Here is a 25,822-nt window from a genome sequence, read left to right on the forward strand (position 1 = left end):
TGATGGCTAGGTACTCTGCCCATGCTCTGACAGATTCTTCTTTGAATAGTTCCTATATTTGGAAACTTAAACTTGGCATGAAGCTTGGTAGGGCTCATCCATGCTGCCTTTTGTTCGGTGATTTCAATGTTTTTCTTTCATCCCACCGCTTTCCTCAGGAAAACTCGCCGTTTACCTCTGAATCAGAGCAAATGTCAATCTACAGAAAACGTTTGTTCCAATTCATGAGTAAACTGTAGGTTTTCCCAGGGAAAGTGGTGGTGGTTGGGAATAAAAATGTCTGGAATTTGTGGCTAGAAATCATGGGAAAAACTTGTGCTTTCTGGGCAGTGGTCTGTGCTTTAAAGAGTCATGTCCATGGTTTGTTTCTTTGTTTGTTTGACCCAGTCCTTTCCCCATGGAAACCCACTGAATCAGAACAAATGACGATTCAGGTTTTCTGTGGAATAATATCCTAGGTAAATATCCCACTGTGGATAAGGGCAGGGCTGGATTTAGGTTTGATGAGGCCCTAAGCTACTAAAGGTAATGGGGCTCTTTATATGTCCAGCTGTCCTTTGTCAACAAGAAATTGTCACTATTTTTTGTGTTGAATATTTGCTATATGGTAATTTGTGGACCTAATAGGTATCTAAAGCCATTTGCACAAGCAGAATGTAGGCACCTTATATACAGAAAGGAGCAAACCAGTGATATTTTAGGGAGCAGGCTAGCAGGCGTGGTCCATCACTAACATCATAGGAGCCTACACAACACAAAACACTGTTGCTGTATGAAGGTATTATTTTATTTGTTTTTTATCTTTTATTTTGGAAATGTACACGTAGTTTTTTCCCCTTTAACTTTTTTTGGGGGCCCGAAGAGAGTGGGGCCCTAAGCTATAGCTTATACATAAATCTCGCACTGGATAAGGGTTATTGTCAGGGCAAATTTGCTGGGGCGAAGAGAGCAGAGGAATGCTATCAACTTCCCCCGTCTTGAGAATGGTGGAGAGGGGGCACTGTTGCAGCCAGTCTCTAGCAGAGACGTCTGCCAACTTCCTTTTGATCTGGTAGGATGTTGCTGCTGGTCATGCTTACTGGTGCCACAAGAACATGTTGACTCCCGGAGAGAAGCTCAAGCTCGCAGCCACCTTGCTCCTCCCCAGTCCTTTTCTTTTTACTGCCTTACCACACTGAGCTAAACCAAGGTTTGAGCATCATTCAGGCAGACATTTGCTGGCCAGAAGATAATCAAGGAGATTGTTCTAGCAGTACTTTTGTGGATATGAGACTATTCCCAGCTGCCTTGAGCCTTTGGAACAGGGTGTCAAAAATACAAAAATAATAAACTAGTCAAAGTTGCCTTATTAATTTCAGCATTCTAATGGCACCCTTTTGACAGCACAAAATAAGCCATTTCCTTTGTGGGTATGCCAGTGGGATCTTTCTTCCTGTGTTGTGCAAACCCAGTGATCACTCCCAAAAGCTAATTTTAGCTGTACTGGAGCCAAGGAGCACAACAGTTTCAAATAATAACAATAAAAATTATTCTAGATTACTCAAATGGGTTGGTTTTAGTCTCTCATTTCCTAATCCTACCATTACCAATAGGGCATGGTGCTGGAACAGCTCACTTCCCAGTGAGGGGACAGGGGAGGTCAAATTTAAAGCTTAAGAAGCCCATCGGCAAGTAAGTTGAGCCCTCTCTTCAGCTACTCTCTCAGAGTACTTTTATCTCATTTCCGGTATTGGAACTATTGCAGAACTGAAATGCTTGCCATCATTCAGTAATTTTCTGGGAGTGTGTAAGTGTGTGATCTCTCATCTCAGGCTGGGTTGAGCTTTCCCTTGTGGTGGGTGCAGCAGCAATCTTCTCAGGATCCACTCTTGCCTTCCAAAAGCACACACCCCTGCCCCCATCCTGCTAACATTGCACAGACGGAGGAGTGGGGAATATGTCTACCAGCCTTCAGCCACCAAGAGGATTGTTGCCACTATCTCTGGGCAGGAATGGGGTAAAAAATGGAAAAGAGCAAGTGCTTTTACACATGCATTGAGCCCTCAAGTCCCAGCCAATTTGTGCTAAACATTTTTCTTCAGGAAATGTTTGTGGGTGATGACGCTGCTTAGGGTGGTGGTGGTAGGTCTACAAATCAGGTAATAAGCAGGGGTTCCCAACCTGTGGTCAGTGGGCCACTAGTGGTCCACGCACTTCAGTCAGGTGATCTGAGGTGTTTCCGTGAAGAACAGTAAGAGCAGCCACTACAAACAGGATACAGCACAATAAGATTGTGCTTTAGTTGTATTTTTTTTTGTTTTCTTTAAAACAATTTGCGATATTTTTTATTTGACAATAAAAATGCAATTAAAAATCACTCAGCATCTATCACAACACATTGCAATTGCTACAACAGGCAAGTGGGGGATCGTTATGGGGTCTGCTAAGACCCTCAACAATTTTCAAGTGGTCTGGGGCGGGAGAGGGAGTCACTGGATTAGAGCATTCAAAAATGAGGTTCGTATATCCAGTTGTGTTTTACACAGGAGAGGGGCATACAACAGCTACAATTATGCTACGTTTAGAAAAGCAAATACAATTCCAGACAACTGAGAAAGACCTGCAAAACTAAGAGGCATAATTTTTTAACTATTCCAAACATTAAAAACTCAGCTGTGTTAAATCACTGGGGACATTGACTCCCTGCTTATTTTCTGAGGGGCAGGAGAGGTATATTGAAATGCACTTAAAAGTATTTAAACACATCTGTGCTTGCCATGTTCCATATATCAATGTATTATGTTCTACATTTCCTCACTAATCTTTTTTTTTTTCCAAGAGGCAGAGACTCAGAGGCTCCAGAAGGAATATGAGTGGACTTCAAATACTCTGCATTTGCTCTCTCTCTCCACAGGGTGCCTGCAGGGTTCCCAGCTATCAAGGTGGGACACAAGTGCCTGTATTGATTGCATAAATGAGAGGCATTTGATTTTTACACAGCACATAGCTGTAATCTTGCATCAGTTAATTTTAAAAAGAAAATCATTTTCCCCCCAATCAATTTCTTGTATAAAATATGGGCATGTGCAGAAGGAAGTTGATTTGTGAACCACATTTTGAACACAGGCACAGCAGTTTGTTATAGAGGGAGGTTAATATAATAAATTGTTATTTGGTCAGTCCTATCGCAATCTAAGAACAATTTTTCAGCATCATATTTCTTTTATTTTCAGAGTCCCTACATTTAAGTTATAAATTAGAGGAATTTTCTGGAGCTTTTCAGGGGAGAGAAACATGATGCTATCAGCCTTTCTGATAATGTGGGAAAGCATTAGAAGCTGAGCATATCTTGTTCTTCAGCAAGTTCCATGCCCTCCAGTATTAATAGCCACCCACTCACTTATTTAAGTCAGCAAAATGCTAAGTAAACATTAATTCAGAATATTATTTAAATGCTAATCTATAGCTACTTTGACCCTGATAATTGCAATATTCAGCAATTTACATTTTATATTATCTCAGTACACTCCCCCCTCTCCATTGATTCATGTTAGTCTAAGAACCTCTCATGCTCTTCACTTTCACCATCATTAATACATTCATTTTAAGTGTGAAATTTGTTCTTCGGTCCTTATTTTCAAGCTGAAAGCATAGAACCAGTACTTGGCTGAACAAATCAAACAGAGTAATGGGTCTGGGACTCATCTAGTGCTTTTCCTCCAGATGAGAATTGGTGGGATGAGGAACATCAAGGAAATTACATGAGAAATATCACTTCTTAAAGCTGCAAAAGACTCACATGTTGCCTATCAGAGCATATTAATTTGATATCCATGTAAATTGCTCAGTAAAAGAAAATGTATCTCAGAGATTTATTTGGGTGGTGGAAGTGGGGGTGGGGTTCATAGGGTAGTGGCACAGAGATCAACAATTTTCAAGTAGAAGAAAGAATATGACTCTTTTTGCCTCTATGGCTACCACTCTTATTTTCAGTTGTAGTTGTTATGTCCTTCATTGCCTAAAAACATGAAAGGCACGAATGGGCTCATTTCTCACATTTATCTCATATCCGGTTCTACAAACTCTATAGAGTAGCTTTTGAAATCATCATCATCATCCATGCTAGCTGAGAAGCCATGCTAGGCACCTGTTACAATATTTGATTTGGTAATGTTGGAAGCAAAGGGGGAACTTAAAAGATCTGCTTTGAAATACGTGTGTCCCTCTGCAGGTATATATTATTAATCACAAAATCTACAAGAACACAAATGAGACTTAAGTCAACAAGGTGACATGCGATGGAATGTTATATGTCAGCATAAATCCATCTCTTCACACACAAGATAAAATTCTTTTAAGATAGTTGATAGATGGTACTACACACCAATTAAACTTGTGCACACAGCAAGTAGTCAGTGACAGAAATGCCGGAGGGGCTGTAAACAAAAGGGATCTTATCTCCACCTTTGGTGGAACTGTCCAGTGGTAACATCTTTTTGAGATGGTGCATTAGCAGAAATGATGAACATTAAGGAGCAGAATATATGCAAACGTCCCATAATGCTTAAAAGGAAAATACTGGTATAGTGCTTAAAAGATCTGGCATTAATCATGGCTGCAGCAACCCATCAGGCTATTGCACAAAATTTGGGAAATTCTTCTAAGCTTAAATGTGAATAACTAGTATAGGAATCTATGGTGTACTGCAGCAGTTGAAAAACTGAGACACCAACTACAGTTAGTACGAGGCAAACATCACTGGAGTCCTTCTAAGGAGAACTTTATTACATACACCAAAGCACATACTAGTGCCATACATCTGCTGGATATTAGAGAGCTTCTTTGTACAGCACCCTTAGCAAGAATCAGTGATATCTCAGCGGAGTTGTAATCCATGGGCATAGCATTAGCGGGTCAGCATTTCCATGCCATAGTTTGAAATAAGAATGAGAACATTTTTGTTACTTTTGGTTGTTTATACACCCATTGTTACCTCTGTTAGCTTTATATATTCCTTAATAAAATTTAGATGAAAAATGGAATCTGAGTAAAAGCTGGCAAACTGGGCAAAATTCAGTGCTTGAGGGCAAGCCTGCTCCTCACATCACAGCACCTCACATAGTTTCCATGAGCTGTACAAACTCAAAGGACTGTGTTGTTCGATTCACAGAAGAGAAAATGAAAAACCATGAGACTAAATTAATAGAAAAGGAGTGTTGTTGCCCTCAGGTCCCGCTCGTGGGATTCCCATAGGTTGGCCACCATGAGTACACAATGCTGGAACCGATAGGTCTTTGGCATAATCTAGCGGGGCTATTCTTACAAGAGGTAGAGATGAGAAATCACTCCCACAAGAATTAGTAAGGGCCACTAACTCAGTTAATTTTAAGGGAGAATTATAGAACTTCACAAAGAATATGGCTATCAATGAAGACTAGCCACAACAACTATGTTCTCCCTCCACTGACATATGCCTCTCAGTATGACTTGTTGGAAACCACAAGTGTGTCAAGTACTGTTGTGCTAATGTCCTTCTTATGGGCTGGCTTTCGGTGGGGATATGGTTGTCTGTGTGAGGACAGGATGCTGGACCAAATGGGTCATTGGCCTGATCCAACAGGACCCTTCTCATGTTCTTGTGAAATACGTTGCCCAATTTACCGTAAAATGGTTTCTGATATAGTCTAGTTTTAAAAAAAGTTAAAGCTCTCAACTTTCAACCAAAATGTTGGCTGAAGGGAAGAAAGAGTAACAGCAGCTCTGCTAAATATAATGCTATTGACTGACATGATGTATCACTGCATGAGACAAGCATTTGCTTGTCTACTCATGCTGACAGTTATGTCACCTTAACTTCAAACAAAAATAAAATAAATAAACTAGTCCATTAATCATCTGCTTTTAGACATAGCAGAAGCTAACCTTAATTTTTAAAGTATTAAACAGCAGCCTTAAAGCAGTATTAGATTTTTTCATTGTATTTGGGACGTTACATTGTCACTACTTGTTATCCCAGAGTTGTTTGTGTTATATTTCTTTGGGTGAAATATTTGCCATGGTCCATTCTATGAGGCTTAGGCTGTATTCACATGTATTGCCAAATTATAATTTAATGTTACGTGAACAGGGCCGAAGGAAGTTGCAGGCTCATGTGTTCCCTCTCCTAAATGACTTCTAGTCTCTTGCCAAACTGGTTTGTAATATTCACATGTAAACCATGGTTTGCCCAAAAACAAAACAAAAACAAAAACTGGAAGCTATGCTAGTAAGTCATTATGCACAAGTGAAAGAGGGAGCAAGAGAAGATCAGAGACTTGTCACTCCTTGCCCTGCAAACCCAAACCCACTTATTGGAAATAAGCAAAATTCAGCTCAGTAGATTCAGTGAGTTAATATTAATGATCAGGCTGTTAAAATCTAAATGGGAAGAATATTGTTATGTGTTTGGGCCCCAGAGTTGTGGGTGCACCCACAATTCCCGGAATTAGTAAAAGTTAAGATGAATCAAGGTTTGATTAAAACTGTGCCAAACACTGCTGGGTTGTGTTTAGGATAACAAGTCAGCCCAGCTTGACAGCTGGTTCAGGATAAGCCATTAAGAAAGAAAGGCAGGAATGACCTATCAGTAACCTATCATTAGAATCCGTCCACAAGTCAGCAGACTCTGCCAGGCACAGAGGGAGAGGTTGCCAGGGTTACAGTGGACGATGATGTAAGCGGAAGGGGAAGTACTGTTTGGCAAAGGTTTTCTGGGAAGAAGAACAAGGGGGGCAGAAGCCATATGGACTTGCTGGAGCAGGTTGTAAGAAAGAGACAGGCAGCATGGTTGGTCCCTCTATTTGTAGATCTAAGCTTACCGCTCCTAAGAGAGTGGGAGGTGGGGTTCATATTGAGATGTGAATGCTGGAAATCCTTCCACTGTAGGCTCATGTTGTATATATGTGTATATGAAACCATATATCTTAAAGACACAACAATCTCTGCTGTGCCTAATTTTCAAAGGAAACACAAACCCTGCATAAGCATTTCACACTGCTTGGAGATAGGGGTGGTGGGTGACAATATGCTACTGAGTCGGCACTTCTTAAAGTATTTCTAAGTATTCCAATAAAAACTGAACGTCCAGCTAACGCTTTGGATTTGTTTGAATAAGGCAAATCAAACTTAAGTGCCCTTTATTGAACCCCCCCATCAAATAGTTAAGTTCAACTACTTTTGGCTATTAGAAGGGGTGGAAAAACAACAGAGTTTTATTAAAAGCATGTAACACTAATATGATATGCTTAAAAAAATGCCAATAAACTAAATGTGATAAGTGCTAGTTAACAATTTAGGGAAATTGATCTTCCCCCCGAAAACATCACATCAGTTCTCCCCACCAGCACATAATACTTTTTTCACACTAACCTTAAACAAACCCCTTTCAACTCATTGTTCAATCTAGCAGAAATTTAATTCCTCATAGCATTTACAATTCAGTTGTAGTTCTCATGAAAACAGTTCTCAGGTCTGGCAATTTACACGTTTGTTTGTTTGTTTGTTTTTTAAAAAACTTTCCCAAGTGGATAAGTGATACAGATATTTGGTTATGTTGGCTGAAGTAATTTGAGTGAATTCCATAAACATTAAAAGCAAGTCAAATGACATAGCAATTATCTTCTCTCTCTCAATCCCCCTCCACATTTCACACACATGCAAACACTAACAGCTTTTTAAAACCTTGCAATGAACAGAAATTTAGCGATAAATTTCCCCATGGTATTCCCCCCCCCCCCGTAAGGAGCCCAACCCTCCTCTGCCCTGCAGTGTTCTGAATTTCCAGCATATAATTACTTCCAGAGATAAAACACAAATCATTTTTTCCATAAAAGTATGGGTTGTGGGGGTGGGCATGATGTGGATTTTCCACTTCAATTTTATTTTTATCTTTCACTCCAAATTAGTGCCTACTACAGATCTTACACTAGGACAGTTTGCTCCCATGTTTGTTTGTTTTTAAAAAGTTAAATATTAGAATCGGAATTGCTTCCATTGGTTCAACTTTTGTTCTCGTAAAATTCTAAAACAATATTGATAGTATGGAGAGATGTTCAGTTCCTCCTTTCCAGCGATTATTTCAAGGGAGCCATAAGAAATGGCATTACGAATGAACAGAAGGTTCGGGAACATCTCAGCCTAACAAGCTAATGTATGGACATCTATCCCCTTTGCTGTCTGTGGAACAGAAGGTGCTTGTTTTCTCCTTAAGAACTCCAAATACAAAGAAGGCGGCTGGTTTGCATGTGTTCACAGAGAGCCAGCATGGTGTAGTGGTTAAGAGCAGTGGACTCGTAATCTGGTGAACCGGGTTCGCTTCCCTGCTCCTCCACATGCAGCTGCTGGGCTAGTCACACTTCTCTGAAGTCTCTCAGCCTCACTCACCTCACAGAGTGTTTGTTGTGGGGGAGGGAAGAAAAGGAGATTGTTAGCCGCTTTGAGACTCCGTAAGGGGAGTGAAAGGCAGGATATCAAGTTCAAACTACTCCTCCTCCTCTTCTTCTTCTTCTTCTTCTTCTTCTTCTTCTTCTTCTCTCAACTAACTTGGCTTAAGGATTTCCCAGAAAACAGTCACTAAGTCCTAGGCTGCCAACACATCACACATTTAGAATCATGGAATTGTAGAGTTGAAAGGAACAACAAGGGTCATCTAGTCCAATGCAGGAATCTTTTCCTCCAGTGCATCCCCTGGGCTAAGGTTGCTGGGAATTGTAGTGGATGTGCTTTAAATGTATGATGTGAACACAGCCAATGGCTCAGACAAGTAGCTTGGAAGGTTGCCTAACAAAACCTGGGAAACTGTGATCTTTAAAGTCTCTTCCCTCACATACCCTCAGCATACATGAAAGGCTCCTTTCTCAAGGACATACACAAGCCACGTTACTAGGGGGAGGAAAGGAAAGAAGCAGAAGCAGGGAGATGTGTGAAATTGATGTTTGCTGCAGTTCAGGTATCTCCCTGTTGGTGAGCTCTGTTGAGCCCTGCTTCTGATGTTAAAGAGAAGCGGAGAATCAGGAATGCAAGTCACTTCCACACTTCTGCAATCCCCAAATCTCAGGCTATACTTAAGAAAGGATGCAGAGAGCCCACTGGAACTGCCAGCCTGCATCAGGAAAACTGCAGTTTTAGTGGAGAAAGAGGATGAGCCAAGAAGCTTGGTAAAGGCTTGTCACTTACAGAAAATGTTGTCCCCTCTGGGTCTCTCCCCTGCCCCCTCCAGTCTTTCACTGTTTAAAAATTAAGAGGAAGATCATGTATGCTTTTTAAAAGGATGAGCGGCCCATTTATAATGAACAAGGAGAGAGACTGATAGAGCGTGCACTTAGTTTAAAGATAGCGGAGCACACTGACATCTAAAATCCTGCGATTGCTAATTAAATTCAACAGAGCTGTCTAGTTGCTCTGGAAATTTCATCCAAAAATAGACTTGACCACAGCCTGAGTTGAGCTTTCCTAGCCTCACATAAAAGAACCACAATGGCTGCTGGTGGTGCTGCACCACGGCTGTCGTTTAGCCTCATTCACATAAAGTATTATGCAAGGAGTGGTGCAGAAAGCAGTCAATCCTCATGCAGCAACTCCCTGTGATCATTCATTAGCAACGCAGTTGCTCGAGCATTCATTCATTTAGTACATTCTGGGTTATTCAAGTGGGGGTGTGGGAAAGATTAAATTTTAAATATTCACTCACATCACACTTAACTCATCATACAAATTCCTGCCATCTTTCCTCTGATTAGAGACCAGTCAAACATATAGCATGGGCTCTATAAACTCTTTTCTTCTGTTGCATAAACTGGCCACATAGAGCAGGGGTCAGCAATCTTTTTCAGCCATGGGCCAGTCCACTGTCCCTCAGACCATGTGGGGGGCCAGACTATATTTTGGGGAAAAAATATGAACGAATTCCTATGCCCCACAAATAACCCAGAGATGCATTTTAAATAAAAGCACACATTCTACTCATGTAAAAACACCAGGCAGGCCTCACAAATAACCCAGAGATGCATTTTAAATAAAAGGACACATTCTATGTAACGATATGGATGTAATGCAGCTGCAGACTGCTAGCTTGAAAACATGACATGATGGAATGTTGGGACTGTTCCGTGGGAAACAGAGGGACAGTCAATTCACAGTGCGAAGCACCGGAATTAGCTCAGAGTGTAATATGAGCTCTTCCTATTGTTCCTGTACAGGAAGTACAGGAAGTGTTTGTCACTCGACTGCCGGAGCTTGAAGAGAGCAGTCATGTTTTTTGTAACGCTGCAAAGACAGAAATAAAGGCATGTAAATACGTTTCTGTCTATCTCTTTCCCCTGCTGCGGGGGCAAGAAAGAGGGGGGGTGTTCTTCTCACGCTGAGAAGAATCGCCTATAGCGACCTTGCCTGCGTTTGCTGGGGAATGTAGCCAGGGAATTCCAACATTCTACTCATGTAAAAAACACCAGGCAGGCCCCACAAATAACCCAGAGATGCATTTTAAATAAAAGGACACATTCTACTCATGTAAAAACATGCTGATTCCCGGACTGTCCACAGGCTGGATTGAGAAGGCGATTGGGCCGCATCCAGCCCCCGGGCCTTAGGTTGCCTACCCCTGACATAGAGCCATAGGAAGCAACCCAGACCCTGTAGTCATCACCTGAGGCCCTTCTTTGTGTGCCACCCTCTACAAGAGGTCTGGAGGGTACCAACCTAAGAAAGGGCATTTTTTGTGGTGGCTCGCCTTGCACCATCATTATATATCTTAAGGTGTCAGGCAAAAACATGCCTTGGTAACTAAGCCTTTGGCATTTAACTATGTGTGGCCTTAGAAAAGTGATGTGTCACACACACACACACACACACACACACACACATTTCCCCTCTTGGTTTTAATGTATTTATTGGGGGGTATCTATTTGTATGGTTGGTCACTGTGGGTTGCTCTGGGCAAGTTAAAGCAACTAACAAATTCAATAAACGATAAAAATGATAAGCGATAGATTTTTGCAGCTGGTAGCTGCCATTGCAATTGGATACAAGGAAGAAAATGGTTTAAGGAGCAACCCAGGCTTCTTCAGGTTGGGGCTACTGAGCTGAAACAAGTCTGTCTGTCATTCTTCCAATGAGTTCCATTGTTTGCTTTATCACACATTCTTCTGCTCTTGTGGTTTTGGGGAAGTGTCTTTTTTTGCCTTGATAGCTCAAGCTGTGTTCCCTGTTGTTGGAATCTATTCTGACCATGTGTGATGTTTACAGTCTGTAGACTAAAACTTAATAATAAAAACTAGGGTTTTTATAACATCTCCAAGCCACATCAAAGAACCAAGGGTTATGTGAATCCCTTTCACCCAAGACCTGTGCCAGCGATGTTCCTCAAAGGGAACAAAGCAAAGAACACTATTTTATAGATATGTGGGCTTCTTTAAATGTAGTGGAGAATCCTGATTTCTTCAAAAGACATTCAGCACAGCAGGAAAGAAATAAAGGTCCATCTCTTTGTTTTGATATATTTATCAAAGGGCCCAGCATAACCCAAATGAGAGAGGTACCTGGGTTTCAGGAAGATATTAAGGAAGGCTGGCAGGTGACCTGTAAGAATTTTAGCATATGCAAGTCACACATTTATACTTTGCATTACCTTGGATGAAGAAAATGAAACATTCTGATAAGTGCTACATTGGGTGAAGCTGAAAAGTATGTGTGGTTTCGCAGAAAGTGAGAGAATCACCAGGGTGTCTGGCAAATCAAAAGAGAACAAAATGTTTACCACTACTTCTTTTCTTCCCTTAAAGGAATCTTTCCAGCTGAGGCATTGCACAGGAGAACAAACCTCATGCTTTGAGTGGTCAATGATCATTTTTCACACACATACCCCTTTCTAAGTGCAACGGGTCACTGAAATGACCTCTTCCTTGCAACTTTTGAAACTAGTTTTGCACTTAAACATGACTTTCCTTCATACAACTAGATTCTGAATGGTAGGAAAAAGATGACAACAGACTCACTAATCTCAGCCCAGCAGTGTTTAAGTGTATTAAAACATGTCCACAGAAACTCTATTCATTGGAAGATTATTGTTTTTTTGTCTCTGTAACTTATTCTCTAGTTGGAGGAAGTGGAAGAGCCATTTCCCACAATACCTTGAGTCTCATTTTATTTTATTTTATTTTGTAAACTAATACACGCAAGGGTGTTATTTTCAATGGTTTAATGGATTAGCCTGTTAACCTTTAAATGGATAAATGCAAAGAGAGTATCTTTTCATCTTCTGGTACACAAAGGAATATCATGTTCAATTTCTGGGAAATGTTGAAAAGAGAAACATAAGACAAATCAATATAAATTATTATTCAGGACTGTGTTTTCTCAATGATTCCAAAGATAAAAGGGGAAAGAGGAGTAGAGGATAAAGAGGTTTTCTGCTTGATTAGAACTTTAAGCTCGAGAATATCTCCCTAATTCCTCTGTCCAACCTCAGCTGCTAAGAAAACAAAAGGAAGCATTACTGGAAACATCTGAACGTGTTAGGGAAATCTACCCAGTAAGCTAAGCAAATGCATTCTGATTATATTTATAGCCGACCCATCCCAAAGGGCTCAGGATAGTGCTCAGCCATACGTGACCCTATCTCTAAGTTGCTGTTTTTGTCTTACGTATATGGGCTACCTTTCACCCCTTCGTCTGTCTGAGGGAGATCACAGAATGACTTCTCAGATGGACTATAAAGACCATCTGAACAATGTTATCCATGAAACAATTATTAAGGTTAGCTGGTGCAAAAACTGTGCTGGGATAGTGTTCCTTGCTTCCCCATAAATATGCGTGGACCATTGCAGACTTACAGCTAGCTGGTTTACGCAGGGACATTTGACCGGACGATTGCATTGAATTGCTCCATCATGTAAATGTGGCATGTCTGCCTTCAAGCAGCTTGTGCATTTCGAAAAGTGTTCAGTGTGAATTATACCAACAATTAGCAACTGCCTGGGGACACCATCCTTTGGAAGACAAGAAAAGTTTGCTGTGGTTTCTGCCATTGAAGATCTTCAGAGCAGAAGAGTCTTCCGAGAGAAGTGTAGGTACCCACTTATGTGTAAGCACATCCACATCAAAGCAGTGCCTTCCTGCTAGATTTATGGGAACAGAATCAGACCAGACAGCACAGCTCATCTTGAATGTGCAGGCCTCTCACTCTTAATTTGCTTGTGCATCCTCCAGCTGTCATTTTTTAAATGTTGTGAACTGCCCTGAGATTTGCAGATGAAGGGTAGTATACAACAACAACAACAACAACAACAACAACAACAACAACAACAACATTTGATTTATATCCCGCCCTCCCCAGCCAAAGCCAGGCTCAGAGTGGCTAACAACAATAAAAATAACACAACATTCTAAAATCAATTCTAAAATATTAATGTTAATAATAATAATAATAATAATAATAATAAAGTTCCCAAAATAGAGATGAATACAGAGTAGAAAGTGGCAACTCTATCAGCACGATGGCTCTTCTTTCAATGGTTGAAAGCCAATTGGACATCTGCAATTCTTTAGTGAGTTGTTGCTGTTTTAAACCAAGAGAAGGTGCTTCCTATGTTTTGATATTTCAGGTGTCACATTCCACATGGGATCTGGAATACAACACCTATCTTCGCCAGCCACAGGAATTTTCAGCTATGAATGGAGTTATAGTTCAACCCCCATAATCCCAGGTGGAAGGAAAAGCTTTAGTATCAGGACACTCCAATCATCTCCTTTAGCTCGGAACACAACAAATGGGGGTTTGATGAGCCACCAGGGCTGCTTCTCTTTGATAGCCTCCATGGCCCCCAATGTAAGCTTCTTCTCTCCTCACCACCACCAGGGACTGGCGGAACCCTGTAGTTGTATGGGTGGCAACTAAGTCCCCCTTAAAGCAGCCCATTCAAGCACTAGCCTCTCTTGAAATTATGTTGATGTTCATTTGATCCATCTGAAGTCTTCTCAATTTATTTACAGGTTGATCCTGGGTTTTTTTTCAGCTAGAACATGGCCAGAACTTAGTTCTGGCACCTCTCTGGTGGGCACCATTGTCATTCTAAGAGAATAAGGGAGGTATTCATGGTGAGTTCTGGCACCACTTTTTCTAGAAAAATAGTACTGGGTTGACCCATCCCTAAAACTGAAATCCATGCAATACTAAAGGTTGAGTTTGCACGAAGGAGTCTTTGTCCTTGATAAATATTATATCAAAATAATTAAGTGAAAATAGATGGCTCAGATTTGCCAATATGGCAACTCACAAAAAAAGTGAAAGAAGGAAAAAAGAAAATCAAACCAATCACCAAACTTCTTTTTCAAAAAATAGCTCAGAATGATGAAACAAGAAGATGTTCATGGAATTATAAAGTTAAGCAGCACTTACTCTTATTTAAAATGTCATATCTGCTCAGTGTAACTGTTTGATATTTAATGCAGATAGATGAGCTAAGTGGACTCTATGAAGAAAAAACTTCCTTTTTTATAGCCACTCTAAAAGCTTTTAAAATCTCTCTGTCAGGAACAATTTGATGGCATATCAATTGTATTCCCTTTCATACTGCAGGACTTATTATAGGTGATCACCACATGGATTGTGGGGGGGGGACCCTACATTTGGGGAAATATTACAAGTAAATGTGTATGCAGGGAGACTAATTTTGTTCATTAGCATTTCATTCAATTACAAGAACACCTGGATGTGGACGATTGTTGCCACTTGAACACGTTGATCAATGTGGAAGTTCTGGATGAGTTTGACAAAAAATTACAGCACTGCCAGCATAACATTCTGGCCTTGAGATGGAAAACTAACTGTTGGACACAATTAGGATGTAAAGTTGAAACTGTAGAAGTAACAAGTGTGTAAGTTGTGAGTTACCTGTACTGTTACTAAATCCAGTTTTAAGTTTATAGCCATGCCCGCCTTCAACATGCTGAGACAAAACCTACTCTGCAACAGGCCACAACTATCCCAGCCTGTTCTCACAGTGGCAAAACACCAGCCAACTCCTCCAGATGATCTGTTTGTTTCGCAGTAGAAATATATATATAATTTTTTAAAAAAATGTACAGTAGCACCTTAGAGACCAACTAAGTTTGTTCTTGGTATGAGCTTTCATGTGCATGCACACTTCTTCAGAAGCAATGAAACAGAAGTCAACAGACCCTTATATATAGTGAGAGGGTGGGGAGGGGTATTACTCAGAAGGGTGGTGGGAATGGGTGATTGGCTGATAGGTATGGTAGACCTGTTGACGACTGTTAATGACTGCAATTGGTCTTACAGGAAAAAGCAAGGGATGAGATGGCCAAAAATAGCTTTATCATGTATAATGAGATAAGAATCCAGGTCTCTCCATGGTTTAAAGTTTGGTAATAAGTTGTAATTCAGCAACTTCTCTTTCCAGTCTATTTCTGAAATTCTTTTATAATATGACAGCTACTTTGAGATCTTGTATAGAATGTCCTGGGAGACTGAAGTGTTCTTCTACTTGTTTCTCTGTCTTGTGATTCCTGATGTCAGATTTATGTCCATTTATCCTTTAGCGCAGGATTTGGCCTGTTTGTCTAATATAGAGAGCTGAAGGGCACTGTTGGCATTTGATAGCAAACACAATGTTAGAAGAGCAATTAAATAGTCCTGAGATGGTATGTTTGATGTTGCTGGTGTTGTCTGGGTGTATGTGGCATCAAAGTTGGCATCTGGGTTTATTACAGGCTCTGGTACCAGTGTCCATGTTAAGTCACAAAGACTATATCCAATTGCTATTGAGCATTCATTCTGATTTTGTTATGGGGTGGTTATGTGACAACCAGCATTCATCCTGATTTTTTTGCAGGGTATTTATACAGCTCCCATGAATCATTAGTTTATCCCACACTTTTCTAGCTATTTTCCAGGCAGTTTCTCTGCTAATTGGAACAACAAAGAGTCATCTTTTTAAAAAAGAAAGAAAGAAAGAAAGAAAGAAAGAAAGAAAGAAAGAAAGAAGCATATTTGTTGTACTAGGGCTACAGAGCGCTTTAATTCATTTTAATTCCACAAACCTGAAGTTCTGGTACGTGTCTGATTCTCACCTACAAAATAGTGACAGTTCATGTGTTTAACTAAGGTAAAGGTAAAGGGACCCCTGTGTTTAACTACAGGCATGCAAATGTGAGTCAAATTCTTCATAAAATTTGGTAACAGGAACCTCTGCCCATGATGTTTATGGAGCTACTTTCTTTGAAGTTTTCAAAAAAAAAAAAAGCTGAGCGTTATCTGTTTGAGATGCTTCAGCTAGTTGTCTCCCTCGCAAGGCAGGGGCCTTTGATGATTCCATTACTGTTCATAACTTCTGCAATAAATATAGAGCAAACAATTTTCCTAAGCTGCTCCACCCCTTTACAGGAAAGAGCTGAACAAAAACACAATTTTTTTGTTTTTATGCATGATCACTTAACTAATTTTGACTTTACTGAATAAACCCACATTTGAAGGGCATTCTTGGAGGGGAGGATAGAATACGGTGCTTCTTCCATGTGAATTCTCCCACTCCTTGCTTTATAGCAAAGGATGCATGTCAATAATGTGTGTGTGTGTGTGTGCGTGTGTGTGTGTGTGTGTGTGTGTGTGTGTGTATGCACTGAATCAATAACACATTACCTCTCCTTGCATATTTTACACAGCTGCCATATGCAAGATAACAGGGGAAAGAGGGAAAGGGAAAGGACAAATGCTACCACAGCAATTTGCAGCTGCATTTTCCTCACATCACTTTTCATATTGAATTCTTGCCTTTTGTACATTAGACAGGATCCCCCATGGACCTTCCAGCAGGCTAAAAGTAACTCTCTTCAGCTCTGTGTTTCTGGTAGATAATTCTCTCACCTCCCTACTGCTTGCATTGTACCTCACAGCTACAGCATAGCGGTACCGCCTAAACATACATTAGAAATGGTTTGAGGCATAGTATTGTGTTGATATATTACATGCAGGTTAGAAATACTTCTAGTTGCAGACCCGCAAAGAAAAGCAATATAAGCCACAGTGCCCAATTCTAGAAATATTTACATAGAAGGAAGTCCTGCTAGACTCAGAACTGCAGCCCTCAAAATGCTCCTAGAACTGTAACCTTTCTGAGCAAGAGAACAGTGTGAAAGATCTTTAAAATGGCAATGGTAGACTGCCACTCAAGCCAAGGTAGTTGTGAGATCAAGGGCTAAATGAAGGGTATGTCCTGGTCTGTGGGTTGGACTGATGACTATTTGAGACAGGCTCATGGTTGCAATGGAGACCATGAACTCCCAAGCTGGACCTGAAGCATCTTCAATGTGGATGTTGAAGTCACCCATAACCACAATTCTGGGTTCCTCCAACACAACATGCCCAATATAACCTCAGCCAGCTCACTCTAACCACTACACCACACCGGCAAAGGTGACATTACAAAACTGAAGGAACCCCATCTGAAAAGGAAGGCTGCTTCTCAAGACATGGAAAGATGCTATTAGGATCATTCCCAATGGCAAATTCCCCCAGGTCTACTGGAAATAATAAGATGTATTATTAATAGAAGCAGAGTCACTTCTCCTTTAACCCTAACTGTCAAAAGATGGATGGTTCCCCCCGGTTCATAAAGAAAAAAGAAAAGTTCCTTGTAAATCTTTTAACATGATCCTGTCATGTAGCTTCTGTGCAAGGTTGCTATGATACAAGCTATGTAGAATGCGAAAATCTGGTTCTGCAGCACATTAACAACCCTCCCAAAACAAAGAAATAATGCCACTATCTGAAAGAATTGGGCCCATTTAACTTGATTTTTAATAGGTGTTTTAAGGGTGGTGCAGACATGATAAGTGTTAAGTAAAAAAGCTTGCACAGAAAATATACTCAGATGTTCTATGTGGGAAGGACATGATGTGGCCACAAGCAGTAGATAACTAGCTATGAGAAGCTAGGGCAGATACTCTCCTCCATGCTATACATTACAAGTTATTTTAAAGAATGCTGCGCTCTGTTACTCTGCAAAACAAGAAGAAAAAGGTGGGAGTGTTACAGAACGCAAGACCATTACTGCTGCTTTTATTTTAAGTTTGACATTCCTTCTACGCCGCTACTGAAGTTGTACAAATCCATAAAACAGCAACATATTTCACAGTTTGTTCTGTCACATAAAAATAGCAAATTGGGTTGTGTTACACAGTCTGTCACATAAAAAACCAGCCTTCACCTGGGAAATTATGTTCTGCTGATTCGGCTTTCGTGGGGTTAGAATTGAATTCTTTCTACTGAACAGAAATGGGGCTAAGGATGTGATCTGAACCTCACTTACCTGGGAGGTAGGTAATACATGGTATGGACTGCACTGTAATTCTGCCTCATGAAATCTGTTCCAGTTTGCTACTTCCCCACAACTTTTTAAGGCATATGACTTCCCCACACCCACTGACCAGTAAATTCAATCCTGCTTTGGAAGCCGCTGTTGGTGAAAGACACTAGTTCATATGGAATTTTATATTTATGTATATTAAAATGTAGTATATTAATTGTTAATAGTGTTGCTTCAAAATGCACTTTGTAGAAGGATTTTAAATCCATATGTATTGTTTAATAAGAGATCCTGTTTGGCTTGCTGGTGCTCGAGGAATAAAGAAATATTGTTGCAACTGTTTCAAAGCTGTCATAAAGGTGTGAACCTTTAGAAGATTTCCCTGATATGTTTTTGCATGTTGTAGCTTAAAGAATAAAGAGAAGGTCCCTGAGGTGGAGCTCCTTTTACATTTCCATAGCACCTCTGGAATAAGGAAAGTACAAGTTGAAATTTAAATAAAATGTTCTCTGCACCATAGGCTAGATTTTCTCCATGTAACCTGTTTTACCTATACTGAACCAAATTGATGCAACTGTCAAATTCTGCCAGTGGCACCTGCTTCTCAGTGCTGTTTCCCTAACTCTCCAGCCACCATTCAGTGCAATCACTGTTCAGTCCCTCAAAAAGACATTATATTCAGTTACAACTGAGCAGGGTTTAGAGAAATATCAGAGCTGCGGAGGAAGAAGAGCGAAGGCAGATCAGGGCTTTGAGTCAGCTTATGCTCGACTGCACTGGGCAGAGAAAGAGGCTGGCTGATGTAGTAGGAGAACGGAGCCTGGTCCTTTGAACTATCGGATTTTCAAATTATTTTTTATTAGAATACTTCTAAATATTTTAAAATGTGACGGCTCAATTAGCATGCACTCCTGACGTGGTTAATTAAATAAAACTACTGAAAACTACTAATGAAGCAGAATCAACGAACTGTGCTTTAATTACGTATATAGGTTTGTGGGTGACAGGTTACTTATCCCTGAGATGTACAGTCACCAGGGAAAGTTAATTGCAATTTAGAAATTGCCCAATTTTACTGGTATTGCATCTCTTCATTAGTGGCACTGATTAATTTGATGAAACAATTCACTTTTGGAAATGGAAAAGTAATATAGCCTCATAATGTTAAACACCATAGCCATGGCCACAGCATCTAAAGTCAAGGAAAAGGACAAGAAAGAACCAGCAGAGGAAAAATCTGGTAGAAAGCCAGCACGGGGCATATCTACACCTACCTTTCCTTTTCCTGTGAAAACCCGCTCTGTAAAGTTGAATGAGAGGAAACAGCAATTCGCGGAAAACCTGAACTGACGTTTGTTCCCATTGAGCACTAAAGAGCGGGGTTTTGTGGGGAAAGCTCCAGTACAGGGGAAAAACCTCTTGGACACAGAGCTTTAAAGTGTAGACCTTTGCCTGGAAAGAGCACAGTGGGGAGGTGTGGATAAGCCCAGAAGCGTGTCTGTTGAATTTCACCACCTTGCCAGGAGCTGCAGAAACTGGATGTGCAATGTCAAGCTTAGGCAGCTTTTAGACTCTGAAAATACTTGCTTACTTACAGTATTTATACAGAGCCTGCCAACATGAAGTCTCCATAGTAAAAAGGGAAAATTTAAACATCCAAACATCTTAACTCTAAAATGTTTCACAGCAGTTCATCATTGGCTATCTTCATCAAAAATGAAATCCTTGGATGCTGTAGTCTCATATGGCAGGTGGCATTGGTCACTCCATTAGTTTCAGGATCGATAGCTGCTAGAAATGTTGGCAGCACAGGACACTGGTGTATATGAGTCCAGGGTAGGCATGGAGGGCATCTTTCTCTGGACATTAACACCAAGAAACATGGCTGGCTAATCGAAGATCTAAGTTTCAAGCAGGTTGCTGTGATGGTCTGACACAGTCAAAATAAATTAAAAAATTATAAAATTGTCCAGTAGCACCTTAGAGACCAACTAAGTTTGTTCTGGGTATAAGCTTTCATGTGCATTCTGAAGAAGTGTGCATGCACACAAAAGCTTATACCCAGAACAAACTTAGTTGGTCTCTAAGGTGCTACTGGACAATTTTATATATATATATATTTTTTAAATGAAGATCTTAGTGTTCAAAAAAGGGAAGGGCTTCCCTCACCATATATTGGTAACTCCTTTGTATTATTTCTTGCCCCAGGGCATCAATGAATCTTTCCAGACATTCATCTTAATGTTGAGAGGGTGGAGCTGCTCACCCTCCTTCATTTCCTCCCTATCACCCTCTTGTCCAAAAAATGGAAAATCCCTCACTTTGAGGAGGAGTTGTGATAATGAGTTGAAAGGGCTGCTCAAAGCAGGCTGCCCCCCCCCCTCAGTTCCTCTCGGAACCATCTGAGCAGGGGCATTTGCAAAAAGAGGTGAGGGTTTTTGGTTGAATCCCTGCCTAATCCTTAAAAATGCACTTGAAAATCAGGGTACTGCACTCTCGCTTTCACAGCATTATAAGGTTTTACGAAAGAAAGAGAGAGACATATCCCTATCTCTAACTAGCTAGGAAAGTGTCAATAAAATATTGCATTGGTTGTTCATTTAGCCAAAGCCATAAGCTGAAGAGTTCTGGGGCCAAAGAAGGGACTGATTTTTTCGCTTGACCCACTTAGTGCAAGGACACTTTGCTTTGTGTTAAGCAGAAAAGGTGTGACTTGAAACTAGCTAATGTGATCATACCATACCTTTGAATTCTCATTGATGAAGCACACATAAAACCACCACAAACACACAAGAGGCCGCTGAGATATTACCACCCACACCTCTCAGAAATACACAAAACCCAGTACAGTACAAATGAATGTTAATAGTATGCAGAAACTGGAAATGGCAAGTCTGACAGACCCAAGCAAGAGACCAAGGGCATGTACACACTCTTCAAATACAGCAACGAAATGCTGTATTTAAGAGGAAATGCGTCAAACAGCAGCATTTCTCAAGAAAGATATGGATTGTGGCTTATGTTATGTGTGCTCCTCTTCAAACAACACTGGTGGGAGCACATCGGAGCCAGAATAAATGGTAATGTTCACCCAGCCAAAGTGATGGGTTCCTTTTCAACACCTCTGTCATAAGCAAGTAGTGGCATTAAAACTCACTCACATCCAGTGCCTGCACTGTTTTCTTTCCCAATAATGATAAATCACTACCACAGAACTGCTCTCCCAACACACACAAAAGAGAATGCAATGGACTCTCAAATGGGGTAGGTCTACAGCAAATTCTCCCTCCTCCCCTCAATCAGATACTGCTTCGAGTGTGCAAAGGGTGATTTGAACAGCCCAATCTCATCTATGCCTTGCCTCGTTTCACGCATGAATGCTGCTGGGTGCTTTTAAGAGGTGTATCCCATGTTTTAAATGACAGAGATTTTTTTTTAAAATAATAAAATCTTGTTTCGAAGATTTGCTTGCATTTATCATCTGTTAGATCACAACAACTAATTTCAGTTTCCTATAGTGTACAAGTAGTTGGATTCTGAGACAATTTTTAGTGCATGGGTCAGTCAATTAGACATAAGCATCTTTTTTTTTTAAAAGCAGCATATTTCTATTTTCAGCAATATAATGGGAGGTATCATTGACACACCTTGTATGTGTTTAAAAATATATATCTCTGTCTGTCTGTCTCTTTTTCTTTCTTTGCACATGCATGAGATTCCAACAGTTTTAATGGTTGAAGACTTCCATATTCAAGGAGATCAAGGTCCCTTTGTTTATAGGCAGGGCACCCTCAGTAACAATTAAATTACAGCAATGAAATGTTACAAACGTTCTGGATGTGTGTTCACATTGCATTTTTACATCTTTTTTTTTATTTATGCTGCTGGGTTTAATTAGGATGACAAGTAGAGGAGCTGAAGCTGCAAACACAACACTCAGAAAGTAGCTGATAGTAGTAACAAAATAAGCATTAGCTAATGTGAGTTTCAAATCCCATTTTATCTCTCAGCTCCAACCACCCCACATAATTATTTTCCCAAGTCAGTTTTTAATTGGTTAGCTTCAAAAATGTTTGCAAGAGTGAAACATCAAGAGCTTTCTAGGTGAATGTCATGGCAGTGGAAAGTGAGAGGAAGAAGCCATCATAAACATGAAAGGATGGATGGGGAAAACCTCATAGTAAATCCTAAATAAAAACACAACTGACAACTTTTATTTGGTGAAGCAGCCAGGTAGGGGGTGGGGAGACAGAGCTTATAGAATCTACTGTACTGGGTAAAAGAACATGGACCTAATCACATATCCCTCACCCTTCCATCGAGCTCCCCATCAGGAAAGGTGGGTGATTGTGGCTATTGAGGGACACATCACCTCTTCTTCCTCCTGTAGCCTCCCAAAGACCATGACTTATGGTCATCGTGAAACTAAGTGAAGCCAAAAAGTCTTGTGGGGTCCCATATTTTGGCCCTAATGTGGGATTCACGGTGGATACATTGTGTGAAGCGGTCTCACAATTGGACAGAAAACTAAATGGAAGAGCTGTGACTCAAAAAAGAAGGAAGGCAAGATGTTTGGCCATGAGGCCAACACAAAAGGAATAGGAGGAAAGGGCCCTCCCAGGGCCAGAGGTTTGGTGAGGGGAAGGAGGAAGGGTTGTTGTAGGGTGGATGACATGCTCCCTTGGCACCATAGGTAGTCCCTCTACAAACCCTTAGTGCCTCAATAGGATGAGGTCTGACTTATTCAGGAGTGGGAGCATCTAGTCTGAGGGCAGCAGCTCTGGGTCTCTGTGTCCAGAAGGGTCACCATGCCTCTTCTCTCCACTCCTGTTAACTGTGTTTGTCCCAATTGATTATTGGTACCAAATAGTCCTTGGCAGCCACCCCAGTCATGCCTGCATAAACATATGCCATTACTGAGGAATTTTTGGGTGAATAAGAAGAGGAGGCCCTGGAAGGGAGCGGCAACGGATTAAGACTATGGCACAGCATGCCATGGCAGCCGTCTCCACCCCCCAAAAAAGGTTGTCAGGTGGTGACAGGGTGACTAGATGGGCAGCAGCAGTGGAGCAAATTGAGGTATTTGTGTGCCAGCAAGTTGGAGCAATCCTTTAGAAAGTATTACTTCTGGGCTGTGGCGAAGAAAAAGATGACTTGCCCACCGATGATCAACAGAGATAAACAATAGTTTGTATAAAGCTGTTAGAAAACCATGCAGGTGATTTTTGCAAAGGAAAAGAAAGGGAAAGGAAAAAAAATATTTTAAGCATGTGCCTTCTCCCACAAAATAAATTAAAATGTATCCAGCCTTCATCTTAATGGTCTGTATATTTAAGCACAATGTTTTAAACATGATTTTAAAAGCTATAACTTTAGCTTTGTAGAAACAGCTAAACGATGTTCACTCAATGCAGAATGGGAGGGGGTTAAAAATGCATAGCTTAGTATTAATTTCCATAAAGTAACTGAGTAGCATATTTCTTTTCATGGGACAGAATATGGTTTCCAGCTCTTACTATACGTTACCTCTTAAAACGTCTTCTTATCCACTTGCACTTCATCCTTTCTGGGGTCGAAGGGGAAGAAAAAAAGGAACACACCACACACAGTTCTGTCTTTCTAGATGTACCCCACTTCCAGTAAAATTCTTTTCCATGCAATACAGGCAAGCATAACTGCAAGAGTCCAGAATAATTGGGAGGAATTATTCTCCCAATAAAGGTGTGCACAAAGATTTTGTGTGGCTTTCTTAAATGTTTATCATTTTAAAGAAAAGTGTGCTTGTAGCATAAATTTCACTGAAGTGATATGGACTGTCTACAATATGCAGAAGTGAAAAGGAAGGATAGGCAGGAATTAATTCACCTCCCAACCAATAGCAAACCTCAGCCCATCATCTTAGCTGCCACTGCACCAGGCAGTTCAATTTCTTTTGACTCACACCTGAAATTATGTGTTGCATTCTCGTCACAAATTTCATGGTTTTCCACAGGAAATGTACTAAGTCACTACTTGCGCACATTCTCTGGTGGCCATAACAAGGCAAGCTGTTATTAAGAAAGACAGCTCCACAATTGGATTCAAACCTACCTGTGGCACCAGGCAATATGGTCCTGCCCTCTTGTTTATGATCCTTGACATCCACTTTTATGAGAAGCAGCCAATTATGCACTAAACCTTTTTTGGGAGAAAAGAGCTTTTTGGCATTCAAGGAGAATTCCTGATTTATTTATTTTTAAAAGCCCTAAACAAATGTGTGATTAGATGCAGAAATATAATTATATACCTTTTAAAAGTACTCTGGACCCCTCTCTGAAAACACTCACTGAATTCTCATAGCAAGATTTAGACACAGTAATGTGTGTCGGATTTTCCTGGAACCTAATCAGCACTTTTGCTACAGATCTGCCTGTTTTGAAAACTGCCAAGGTGGTCAGTCGGGAGGCAGACCACCTCTATAACAGCCTTCCTCAACTCTGAATCCACAGAATCTGTTGGGCTGCAACTAGTCATAGCCCTGGCCATTGGCCATTATGGCTGGGGTTCATGGATTTGAAGTCTAGCAACAACAGAGAACCCAAGGGTTGGCAAGTGTGCTGTGGTGACTAATTCTAGTGAAAGTTATGGCACAACTGCTAAACTTCTCAAAAGAAAACACACACACACACACATACACAAACCCTTACATAACCCACAGAGCTCACTCCATCATCGGCTTTGCTGTGACAGGCCAGCTCTACCAGGCCTTCTCTCCCCTCAACTGTCATCTGGGGGCAGGAATTTCATCAGGCTGGCTCAGTGGGAGAAATAGGAAGCAGGGCTCATTGCATCCACTTTGGTAGAGGGCCATCAGGCATTTCCTGCCTCTAAACTATGCCAGCTGGTCAATATAGGAACAACCATCTAGATTTCAGTAATGCTTATTAGGTAGTATTTGCCATCCTTTATTAAGACCTAAAATTCATCTTGCTTGTTTCAGTATAGAGACAGTTGAGTCCACGGGTTATTCCCTCTAGCTGCTTCCTTCTTGTAGGTTACTTCCCTTTAACAGGTTTCTGAAGCACCACCTCAGTTTCCTGTGCATCAATTAAGCTATTTTCCCCAGGACTCAGTTTTCCCGTCATCTGTAATATTGGCTCTGTCCCCATCATAATTTAGTTTAAAGATATCCTGCAGGTTCACAGGATTATTAGTAAACACAGTCTTGTAACAACAATGTAGCATGTTTGCCTGAATGCAGTGTCTGTTTTTAGGGTACCATGAAAGCTATGAATTAACATATCTGAATATATCACCTTATTAGGAGATTTATGGCTGCTGGGTTTTCTTCACCAATAATCATGCTTTATTTTGCTTGATAAGGAATTTTACACAATTTGGAGTATTCCTAAAATGATTTATATGCTGTAACCTCCCACCAACCCAGAGTGTGAACACACTTCAGCAAAACCTAAACACATTCTACTTGGTGTCAGCAAAATCCT

General features: G+C 40.7%; 1 protein-coding gene across 3 annotated transcripts in view; it reads right to left on the minus strand.

The window, feature by feature from the left end:
* The window catches only part of CTNNA2 (catenin alpha 2), a 398,693-nt gene that overhangs the window by 268,870 nt on the left and 104,001 nt on the right, over positions 1-25,822 (minus strand). The window lies entirely within an intron of this gene.

This window comes from Podarcis filfolensis, assembly GCF_964270895.1.
Source record: "Podarcis filfolensis genome assembly, chromosome: 9".
NCBI classification, from domain to species: Eukaryota; Metazoa; Chordata; class Lepidosauria; order Squamata; family Lacertidae; genus Podarcis; species Podarcis filfolensis.